This window comes from Camellia sinensis, chromosome 2 (assembly GCF_055761805.1).
Source record: "Camellia sinensis isolate YWXY chromosome 2, ASM5576180v1, whole genome shotgun sequence".
In the NCBI taxonomy this organism is placed as follows: Eukaryota; Viridiplantae; Streptophyta; class Magnoliopsida; order Ericales; family Theaceae; genus Camellia; species Camellia sinensis.
The window spans coordinates 42,637,893-42,650,213 of NC_138962.1; positions in this window are offsets into that span (position 1 = coordinate 42,637,893).

Sequence of the window (12,321 nt, forward strand, 5' to 3'; positions counted from 1 at the left end):
TTAATCCGGAAAAGACATCTGAAACCATTGGAACAACGGCCCTTACCCAATCCTATCCCTGCAAAGCATGATCATATCAAATACTGCGCCTACCATCAACAAACCGGTCATGACACCGACAGTTGCTTTCGTCTGCGCCATGATGTACAAGATCTGTTTGACAACGAGGTCATTCCCGCGCCAGTCCAGCAAAGTCTATCGGCACTCGATCAGTGAATTTGTGGGGGGATAATGTGATCTGATCAGAGATTGAACCGGCTGCGGGTGGCACTCGATTTACTCTAGATGGGGGAAGGACAGGCACTGTTTTGAGCATTTGCGAATGCCAGTTTCTGACTTGGGTATTGGGTCAGTCTTGTTGTTTTATTTTGAGTCTGTCTTTTTGCTTTGAGTCAGTCTCTTTTTGTTTTGGGTCTATCTTGTTGTATCGAGTCAGTCCTGTTGTATAGGAGTCGGGTGATTCCAGGGGGTGTTACCTCGGGCATCACCATTTTGTTTTGTGTCTGTCTTTTTCGTTTTGTTTTGAGTCTGTTTCTGCCAAGGAGCTAGTAACACCAGAAGATTTGAATGAAACAGCAGTAATTTTTACACTTCTGTGTTCGCTTCTGCCATGTGCTAGTTGTGATGGAATCTGAATGAAATGGCAGTGCATTCCACCTGCTCTCTTGTGCCCCAGAATCATTGCATCGACCTAAGTTTTCCAAAACTTTTTGAACACTGCAGTGAAAACGAAGAGGAAGGAATTCCTCGGGATTTGTAAAACTTTGATCATTTGACAGAAAGAGAGGCGTGCTAAGCCCTTAATGAATGAAATCATGCTTGTTAGCGTGAGTACTGAGAAGGACCCTGGCTTGATCCAGACTGGTTTCACACTATCTTCAGCACGAGTGATTTGTCGCTTTCTTAAAAACTTTCAAAAACAAAATGTTTTGCGCGGTCCTGCGAAGACCTGTGTGGAATCACTCTTGAGATTGTGCAGCCTAGGATCGCTCTCAACCTCGAGACTCAACCCCTTCGCTTCCAAACCTTGAAACTTGAATTCAGAAGGTTCAACGGTCAACTATGATGTGAGGCCTGTGTGGCCGGATTTGAAGCAGCCCTCGAACAAGAGGCCAGGAAAGTCAGGTCAAGAAGATCAGATCTCATCAGAAGAAGCTTACAAAGCAAAACAGCAGCCATTCTCCTGGATTCAGATGACTTCAAGATCTCAAAACCATTTGACATGGACAAAGCTACACTTTTACCCTTGAGAGGCTCGCTGGTCCGAAAACCCGGAAGGGCGACCCAGGCAAAAGTTAGAGCAAGAGAAAAATACAAAAAAAGAGAAGCAAAAAAATGCAAAGAAAAGAACAAAAAAAAAATCAAAAAAGAAAAGAAATGAAAAGAATTGAAAAGAAAAGAAAAACAAAGCTCGCAAGGTCGAAAACCCGCAACAGACGCCTTGGCAAAAGTTAGAGCATAAAAAGGAGAGGTTAATACCCGAGTGTACCTTAACCCCGAACTACGTGAGGCTTGATTCCCATCTTTGGGATACGTAGGCAACTTCATTCTGAAGTCCAGCCGTAAAATAATTCGATTATGTCCATGCGATGGTTCTGGTCATCTTTGTCTTTTCTGTATCCGGGAGTTCGGTTGCAATCATCGCTCTGAGGGCTGATTACAATACACTACGGTGACATTCAGACAAGGGGCAACTTTCCGTTGCCATTCAATGCACCGCGGTGTCATTCAAACAAGGGGCAACTTTCCGTTGCCATTCAATGCGCTGCGGTGCTATTCAAACAAGGGGCAACTTTCCGTTGCCATTCAACGCGCCGCGATGCCGTTCAAACAAGGGGCAACTTTCCGTTGCCATGCAGCTCCCCTCAAGCAAGGGGCAATTTCCCATCGAATCCGAGGTTGTGCATCTCGAGAGTAGGTTCCGTGCTCGTTGAGCAGTGGTCGTTCGCAAAAATAGTTTTTGAGAATTTTTACTAAGGTTGACTAATCTTCTCGAAAAGTACTCCATTTTTCAAAATTGGACCATTTCTCGGACCCAAAAAAGGAAAACTCTCAGTGCTCATAGCCCAACTTGCATGATTTTAAATCAGAAAATCGAACAAGCGCGTTAATCTAACTCTCATGTTGGTCAAAATTGTTTTCGTAGAAAACCAAAACAAAAAATGGTCAAAATGATGAACTAGGGGCACAGTTGAGTCAGACTTTCTGACTTTCCCATTGTCAACATACTTGCCAAGAAGGGCACTCTACCTACCAGAATAGGGCACAACTGAAGTTAACAACAAAGGGCAGAAAGCTCTCACATCCTCCAAACCAACGAGGTATCAAGCCAAGTGCGAAGCACGAACTAGAATGGGGCAAGATATTCCACTCCATCACCTGGACAGATCTTATCACGTCCAAGCTCCCCAGCAAAGCATCATCAACTGATGTTAACTGCGGATTTGCCACACACCCAGTTGTAGCGCAACCTTTCCGTGGGAGGAATTTACTAGCTGTGAGCGGAAGAAAGAGAATCTAGCAGAATGCTAGGGGCACGAGCCCACAATTTGCTGTTTATCCATCAACCACCCAGGGGAGGGATGAAAAATGAGAGATTGAAGAATAGAGAGATGTGCGATGAGAGGAAAAGTGAGAAGAGGGCTTTTTCAGAAAAATAGAGCTTGAGGGCCGAGTGATGTGAGAACCACAAATGAGAAAGGGTGGGAAACACTACCCGGTGAAACAGGCTCCCTGTGCACGTCTGAGTGTCGTGTCTTTTGTTTTGTTTTATCTCGATTCTTGTTTCAAGTCGTTTCGAGTGTTACTCGATGTGTCTAGGTTGTGTGCCTTTTATTTCCTTGTTGAGTCGTTTTGCTGTGTTCAGTCGTAGGCTCAATACTTGGTCGAAAACTCATCTCCCAATTTCAAAAATAAAATCATTTTGTGCTCCGAGTGCCGTGTCGTTCTCCACATCTGTGCAAAACAAGATTCGTTCTTTCATAAAACCGCAGGGTTCAACCCAGGTCATGTCAGAACAGCAAAACTAGGACCTATTTGAAACTATATGGGTTCCAGACTACAAAGCAAAAGAAAAGAGGAAATGTCGGGTATCTGAGTTTGTTCCAACTTCAGTAAGTTCCGAGACTACATTCTGTGTGTACCTCTTCAAGTCTTGCCAAAGCTCCGAAGTATGAGTGCGCCTCTACCTCAAGCTCAAGATCAAGGCTGCTTCAAGCCAAAATGGCAATCAAAAGTGCTCTCCCTGAGTACCATTCCCCGCCAGAGGCATCTTGGCTGTGTTCGCAATGAGTTCCTAGGAGACCAACTGCGACGGTGGAAACTAGAGTTCGAATGGCTGATGCCTAGAACGTAATGGTTCGAGATTTCCGGGACTAAAGTCTGGTTTAAATACCCAGAGGCGCGTCCTCGGCTTGAAATCTGTATGGAAGCCCCATAGGTTGAGATAGCGTGTATGCACCTCAATTCTGGATACTGAACCAACCTAGTCTGTCACCCCATTGGAGAATAGGGAAAGTTGTGAATATGATCAAGAAGAAAGGCAACATCCAAAGTGTTCTACGTGAAGAATCCTTGTCAATATTTCAGAGCCTTTATACTGTAAGATTGAAGGTAAGTGTTCGAAGAGCACAAGGGGAGATCCCCATCGGAGAAGAGCGGTTCACCGCCACTCACCTCATGAGGTGCTTTCTAAAGCGCCGCTACGCTTGTTTATTGCGTTCATTAAACATCATGCATTGTATTGCATTGTACCTATCAAGTTTCTTTCTCATTCATGCACGATATTGTATGTACGGTTCGTTCAAAGAAGTTTGGTTTAAGATCATTTCTTTAGTGTATCTATCACACTTTTCTTCATTCACTTTTGTGTATCTATCACATACATTCTCATTTTGTGTATCAATCACACTTCTTTCATTTTGTGTATCCATCACATACATTCGCATTTAGTATATCAATCATACTTTGCTCACATTGTGCATCTATCACACTTTGTGTTCACTTTCAGTATATCAATCATACTCTGTTCACATAGTGTATCTATCACACTTTGTGTTCACTTTCAGTATATCAACTCTGTTCACATAGTGCATCTATCACACTTTGTGTTCACTTTCAGTATATCAATCATACTTTGCTCACATTGTGCATCTATCACACTTTGTGTTCACTTTCGGTATATCAATCATACTTTGCTCACATTGTGCATCTATCACACTTTGTGTTCACTTTCAGTATATCAATCATACTATGTTCACATAGTGCATCTATCACACTTTGTGTTCACTTTCAGTATATCAATCATACTCTGTTCACATAGTGCATCTATCACACTTTGTGTTCACTTTTAGTGTATCAATCACACTTTGTTCACTAAGTGCATCTATCACACTTTGTGTTCACCTTTTGTGTATCCATCACACTTGTTCACATAGTGCATCTATCACACTTTGTGTTCGCTTCTAGTGTATCAATCACACTTTGTTCACTAAGTGCATCTATCACACTTTGTGTTCACCTTTTGTGTATCCATCACACTTGTTCACATAGTGCATCTATCACACTTTGTGTTCATTTTCAGTATATCAATCATACTCTGTTCACTAAGTGCATCTATCACACTTCGTGTTCACATTTAGTATATCAATCATACTCTGCTCACATAGTGCATCTATCACACTTTGTGTTCACTTTTAGTGTATCAATCACACTCTGTTCACATAGTGCATCTATCACACTTTGTGTTCGCTTTTAGTGTATCAATCACACTTTGATTCACTAAGTGCATCTATCACACTTTGTGTTCACCTTTAGTGTGTATCCATCACACTTTGCTCACTTCACCCTTTGTATATCAATTACACTTTGCTCAAATAGTGTATCTATCACACACTCGCTTTGCTCACTTAGTGCATCTATCACACTTTGTGCTCACCTTTTTGTGTATCAATCACACACTCTCGCTTTGTGTATCTATCATACTTGTTCACTTAGTGCATCTATCACACTTTGTGTTCACCTTTTTGTGTATCAATCACATGTTCGCTCTGTGTATCTATCACACATGCACACTGTATTTGCAGTGAGAATTCCATGATTTTCTTACATCCTTTCTGCACGAGGTGTAGTTTGGCTCGAGTTTACTTGCTTGCCTAGCATTCGCTTAAAATGTTGCATTTATTTTGCATAATTGCTTCATTACAGCTCTCTTTGCATGATCATGAGTGATAACCGGCTTCGCGTAGCGTATAAGTCCAATTATCAAAACCGGCTTCGCGTAGCGTATAAGTCCAATCTTCAAAATATTTCTGCGTATCATTTGCACTTTGCCCCCTTTGCCTGCAGGCATGCCTGCGGGCACATCTCTGTTTATCTTGTATGTTTGTCTAAGTCTTCGGCCTTGTCAAAAATGGGTCGTCTCTGGGCTTTGACATTCACTCCCGTCACTTGTGACTTCCGAGTTCTGTCAAAGAGGGGCAACTGTAGACACCCCATTTTTGACGGACCTTAAGACTCAGACGTCACCAATTGGGCGCTTGGTGATGTTGCATAATGTGCTCGTTCAGAAGTCTCAGAGTCGCGGCCGTGAGCCCTGCCTCCGGATTTCCGAACCCTCTTCTGTGCCTTGCCTCGGTTTGCAAACCAGACTTGGTTTTCTCTGTTTCTTTTCCTGAGGGGAGGGAGAGGTCCCGTAGACCATCTCTCAGTGGCCGTGGGCTACATTTTGTGGCTATAGGCCATTTTGCCCATTTCGGAGTCCGGTTTCCGATTTTTCAGGACTGTTGGCCGTGTGCCTCGGTTCGGGACCGCTTAACCATCTCCGTTTGCTCTGATTTTTGGCATACTTCCTTTTTACTCCCTTTTGAGGGACACTGAGGTCTGAGAGACCCACTTCGTAGTCGAACACCACTCCCGGTGCCTAACAGCCAGTTTTCGGGGGCTCGGGCTGCGCGTTTTGGCCCCCGAACCTTCATTTTGCATCGGTTTGGGCTCATTTTTGGTGGAGACCTTATTTTCACTGTTAGAAAGCTTGTAGGAGGGTGGGAGGACAGCAATTTTGCTGAAAAGCCAACTTCTTTTTGGTCAAAAGTGGTTCAGCATGAATCCGGGAAGGAGAAATTTGCGCGGCTTCACCGAAACGGGCGTAACTCTTTGCACAAGAGGAATTAAGATATGAGGCCACCACCATTGGAAAGCTTACTTTCAAGGATTCATTTTTCACTCAAGAATATCCCAAGTCCAAGTCCGGGGGGGGGGGAGATGTGGTTGGTTGAAGTCTGGTTGGACCGAATCTGCGCGGCTTCACGGAAAAGGGCATAACTTTTTCTACAGGAGGAATTTTAATGCAAGGTTTGCGCCATTGGAAAGATAACTTCTGGGGCTTCATCCTAGGGGGTGGCCGGCCACTTTTTTCCCTTTGACCTAGCCGACCAGCTAGGGGAAGTGGCCGGCCGGCCACTTGCAGCCAAAATGTCAGGCCGGCCTGCTTTTTCAGGTTGAGTACATTCCAGCTGTGCCTTGGTTTTCTCCCGAAAATATCTATATCCGGGGGACCCTTTTGGAGGAAAAAGAGGCCTCATTTCCCTCCACTTTTGCCTAGACCCTTCTCTCCCTCTCTTGCCTATATAGTTGGCCTCCCAACTTAAGAGAAAGGGTTACAAAAATTGGCCTGAGGATATACATACATATCACTCCATTTCCTTCAAGTTTTGGCTCCATTTTCTTCATCATCTTCAAGCTCTACCATCACCACTCCATTCCAGCAGCAAAGGAAGGGATTCCAGCAGCTTAGAGTCATCAAATCTGATCCAAGAAGCAACAAAAGTGTTGGTCTTCAAAGGTAAGTAGACTTTCCCTCTTTTCTAGCTCATTTTTGCACCATTTCTTAGCCATATATGCCTACTGTTTTGAGCTCCGGCCCTAATTGAAAGTGGCCTTCTTTTGAGCTCTTTTTCACTTTTTCTTAAGGGCTCAACACTGTTTGAGGCCCCCATATTGCACTTGCTTCAATATCTCCTTGTATGTCAATATTCTTGCATGCTTCACTAGCCTATCATTTTTCTATTTTTGGACCATGATCAGAACTGAAAGTGGCCTTATTTTGACCTTATTAACATGTTTTATTAAGAGTCTTTGCTCGTTTGGTGAATGCTTTGTATACCTCATGTTATAGCCACTTTTGAGCCTCATTTTGCATTGCATTTCTAGCATGTTTGTGTACTGATTTTGGGGTTTCCATAAACTGTAAATGTGCATATTTTTGGTCCATCTTCAGTGTTGTAGAAGGGCATTTTTCAGTTTGGACTTTTCATATACCACTTGCTTCTTTGGCCACCTTTTGGCCCATTTCCTTGCATAAGAGCTTAGCCATATCTATGTTTGTTTTTGGGGTTTTTACAGTTCTGTAAAGTGGCTTATTTTGGGCCCCTCTTCAATGTTGTTGAAGGGCCCTAACCTGTTTGAGGTCAGCAGCTGTGAGTTGCTTCATAGCCTCACATTTAGGGCCATTTTTGCATGCTAGTTTTGCCCTGTTTCGGTTAGCTGTTTGGCCATGCTTTGAACTGTAAAAATGCTTATTTTGAGGCTGCCTTGCTTCTGTCTTTCATTCCATGTATCAATTATGCATGCTTTGTATAGCTGTAAGCCATTTCACGTACTTAATCTTGCATTTCGGGAGAAATTCCATGCATTGGGTGTACTTTCGCCTCGTTTCGGGGCTGTTTTACCCCTCATTTTGCTACTGAGAATTGCATGTTTGCATATCATTTTCCATTCCATGTCTTTGCCATGTCTCATTAGAGTGGCATTTCGGTGCCTGAGGGTCGGTCCTCGATTTGCGTGCACGCGTGCACGCATTTCGAGTTGTCTTATTTTCATCCATTGGCCTCTTATGTGAGTGTGGCTGAGGCTCTTTCCTGTTGGTGTAAGCCCATTATTGCCTTGCATATGCCATTGCCTTGATTTGCGTGCCCGTGTGCACGCGTTTCGAGGCACTTCATTTTCACCCATCGGCCTCTTATGTGAGTGTGGCTGAGGCTCTCTCATGTTAGTGTAAGTCCATGTTGCATTCTATATGCCATTTTAGCCATATTGCATTGCGTATGCCACTGCCTCGGTTTGCGTGCCCGTGTGCACGCGTTTCGAGGCACTTCATTTTCATCCATCGGCCTCTTATGTGAGTGTGGCTGAGGCTCTCTCATGTTAGTATAAGTCCATGTTGCATTCTATATGCCATTTAAGCCATATTGCATTGCATATGCCATTGCCTCGGTTTGCGTGCCCGTGTGCACGTATTTCGAGGCACTTCTTTTTTATCCATGGCCTCCTATGTGAGTGTAGCTGAGGCTCTCTCATGTTGGTGTAAGCCCATTATTGCATTTCGTATGCCATTTCATCCATAGCATTGTGTATGCTCGGTTGTGTATTACCTCGTGCAGCGTGTATGCCATTCCATAACATTGTGTATGTTAGGATTGTATCTTAGTTACATTTCATGCATGTCATGCATATTGCATCGTGTTCGGGATAGGAGTTAGCCTGGGCACGGGAAACGAGGTACGTTCCGTACTCCGAGTGACGAAACGTGTCTCAATTCCCCAGTCACCGACACTCCGGATTATCCATGATGGAGTTAGGTTTTGTTGTATTTTCATATGCATTCATTTTATATTGAGTTGTGCAATTCGACTCCTCGGCCATCATGTATCGATATGCGTGATTGGTGGCACGAGGATCGAGGCATGCATATATTTGTGAAAATACATTGCCGTGCCCCTTTCCTGCTCTCTGTTGCAGCAAAATGAAGAATCAGCAACTTTTTGGAGCTTGGCGCGCATTTCAAGAAAATGTGTAAACAGAGGCTAATTGGGGCATCGTCATGGATTTCCGCGCAAAGGCAACCCGGGCATGCATCATTCATCATCCGGAGTGGAGTCAAGGCAGTCCCTGGCTTGCATGCCAGTTTATTTATTTTCTTAGTTGATTTGTTAATTAATTAGGAATTTGTACATTATTTGGACTGTATTATTTGGACTGTAATATTCTTTTATTCGGGACTGTATATTTATTCGGACCCTCTGTGCGAGGGCATAATTGTAATAAGTATGGGTAAGTGTGATGTATGTCTTCCAACCCCACGTCTTTCTTCCCTTTTATTTACCTGCTTATGATGGTTAGATTAGGGCATATTTCAATTAGCATACAGTATGACAGCATGTTTGCATCATTCATCTGTTTTGCATGCACCGGGCTCGGCGCATCATACTAACTGCATTTGTATTTCAATTCCAAATTGAATACATGTTTAGCTGTAGCATTCCATATGTCATGTTTAGAATAGCCGAGCCTGCTATAGTTTGCATTTTTGCATGTGTTGCATTAGGCATTTCTGTATACTTAGGATCATGCATGATTTCTAATGTAGTTTCTGTTTTGGCTCGGAGTACTCGGTGAGTTTTTATGCTTTAGCATCCTTGCATGCGTATGAGTGACTGCCATGAATAGCATGCTTACCATGATGCTATTTGCTTATGTGATATAACTGTCTGAATGCCTGTGGGTGAAGGTTGGATTATTTGGATTGGGACAATTCATCAAATGTTTATTTTTAGCCCACTAGATAGTGGCAAAACCATCTTTTCTAAGCCCACCCGAGGGTGGCAAAATATGCATTTTAAGCCTACTTGCGAGTAGCAAACCATCTTCCAAAACAAACATGAAATGTTTTGTTCCAATTTGGGCGACCCGGTCTATACTTGTATGCTGTGCGCATCACATAGTAAAACTAGGCTAATAACTGGAATAAGGACACACAATGTTTTCAAAACTTGATATCACGGTTAGTAGAGGCCGATCTTTGATCGGGCGAGCGGGGGTGCTCATGAAGTGACCTTCCCCAATCGTACCCAAGTTCCCGAGCCGAGGCAACTTTCACGTGGCCTTTGGCACCGAGTCATGGTTTCCTAAATTTTCCCAAAATAAAATATTTAGGTGGCGACTCTGTATCTGGCAAAGCAGTCCATGTTTGGCACTTCTTTCAAAAATCTGTTTTCTCAAAACGATTTGCCGGATTTGGACTCTTTGGTTCAGATTTAGAACCGTGACAATTTGAGAGTCCTGAGCTGTAGTGACCCCAAAATGAACAGAACGGGAGCTCGTTCCTCCCGGGGCGTTCGGGGACGTCTACACCTATTCTTCCCTTGTCCTGACCTCATCGACATGGTCTCTCAGATGGCCTTGCCTCACCAGGTCTTCTAAGTGTATTTTCAGGGCTCTACAACCCTGAGTCATGTGCCCATCTTCATTGTGGTAAACACAATGTCTGCCGACGTTTCTTCTCATAAACTCTCCTGGTGCCCTCATTGGCACTCTGAAATAGGGTTGGCTCCGAATTTTGTCCAGGACTTTCTGAATCGGGATTCGAAACACAGTTGTAACTGCTTGTGTTGCCCCCAGTCCTACCTCTTGCTTGCTGGATCCATTGTTACCTCGGCCTCGCTTCGGCGAGCTGTTTCCTTTTTCTTGCTTTGTCTCATTTGTCCTCGACGTATCTTCCTCAGCTCTGGCATACTTCTCAATTCTAGCCATGAGCTCTTCCATGCTTTTCGGCAATGTCTTTGCCAATGACTTCCGTAGAGCGCAATCATCTTTCAGGTCGTTCTTAAAAAACACGACCGTCACCTCTTGGTTGCATTCGGGTATTCGGTTGAACACCTCATAGTATTTGCATAGGCCTTAAGGCCTTCATTCTTACTGATTCTTAGAGCCATCAATGCGTCCACCCTTAATGGCTGTAATTTATTTGTCATGAACCTGGCCACAAACATCTCGGCCAGGCCTTTCCAGGTTTTCACACTTCCTTTTGGTTGTTTGTGAAACCAATCTGATGCAATCTCCCCGAAGGATGAGGGAAACACTTTGCAGAGCAACGTGAAAGTTGAGTTTAGGCACAATCCAACGTGAAAGTTGGGGTCCGACTTACCGTCGTATATTTGAAACCTCGGCATACTGAATCTCTTTGGAGCCTCAAATTTGTCTAGCTCTACTAAGAATGGTGTTCTCGGCTTATCAGGGGAGGTTACCTCGGCATCGGCATTCTGTTGCTTCCTCTTGAGGTAATCTCTCAAGTCCTCCTTGCTCCGCCTAGGAGCTCGGCTATCTCCCGACTTCAGTCTTTTCGGCATACTACTCTCAGCTTCGTTGTGGGCCCTTTTCAACCTTTCTCCATGAGTTGTGTCGAAGCACAGCTTTTGCCTTTGAACATGCCGATATTCTTTGGGGTCTACTTCTTTAGTTCGATGTGTCATTCGTGACTCTTCTTTCCTCGACTCTCCTCGCCCGACCTCCCTAGAAGGCCGGTGAGAGTGTTTTTCGCTTCTGGTGTGTTGAGGGGCTATTGGGATTGGCTTCTGCCCCCATTTCTGGGTATTGGCCACTGGAATCGGCGTGTCTTGCAGCGGGATGGTGGCTGCATGACATTACTTTACATCATAAAATTGACGACCGATTGCAGGTCTGCCAACTTGTTTGCCATATCTTTCACCTCTTCGTCCTTCTGTAGACATCTATCCTTCCATACCTAGAGGTCATCCTCGTTATAGTATCCGCTTTGATCTGGTTTCTTTGGCACGTCGCCATCCTGGCCGACGTCTTTCCTGCCGTGATTCTGGTTCTGAGTCTCCTCATTGCGACCATCTTCTTCTACGTTTGGATCAACGTGTTTTCCACTCCCAGTAGGGATTTCGTCCCCAACCTTATCATTATGTCCGTCACTGGCCATCTATTCTCCTTTCTTTCCCACAGATGGCGCCAAATTGTGTGAGTGAATTTCCAATCACACTGCCAACTTAGTACAGCTGGAGAGCACTGGCAGAATAGATGGCACCTGCCTGACCTGCAACAGAAAGAGAAGATTTCAGCGGTGGTTCGTCCATCCGGGGGCACTCCGACGATCAAGTCAGTTTATCTCTCAAAGATAATCAATAGTGCTAAACTCACTGTTCATAATATAAATTACGTATCTTATACCCATCGGGGGTGCCTTTCTTTTATAGTTACCTCAATCCTAGTCCCCATAGAAGCCTAGCTTCAATGGACTTCTGCTCAGTGCTTATCCTGGACTCTCCAAGAGATAAAGATAAACTCCCTAAGAGTGTTACCCTTATCCATGCTGAAGTCCTTCCTCATTTTAGGACTCTTGTGCCTTATCTGCTTATCTCGGATTCCGATATCTTCGGAGATAACCTCGGCCTTTCCGAGATAACCTCGATGTCATGACCAGGACACGTGGCACCTCGGCGTCACCTTGGCCACGTGTTGGTA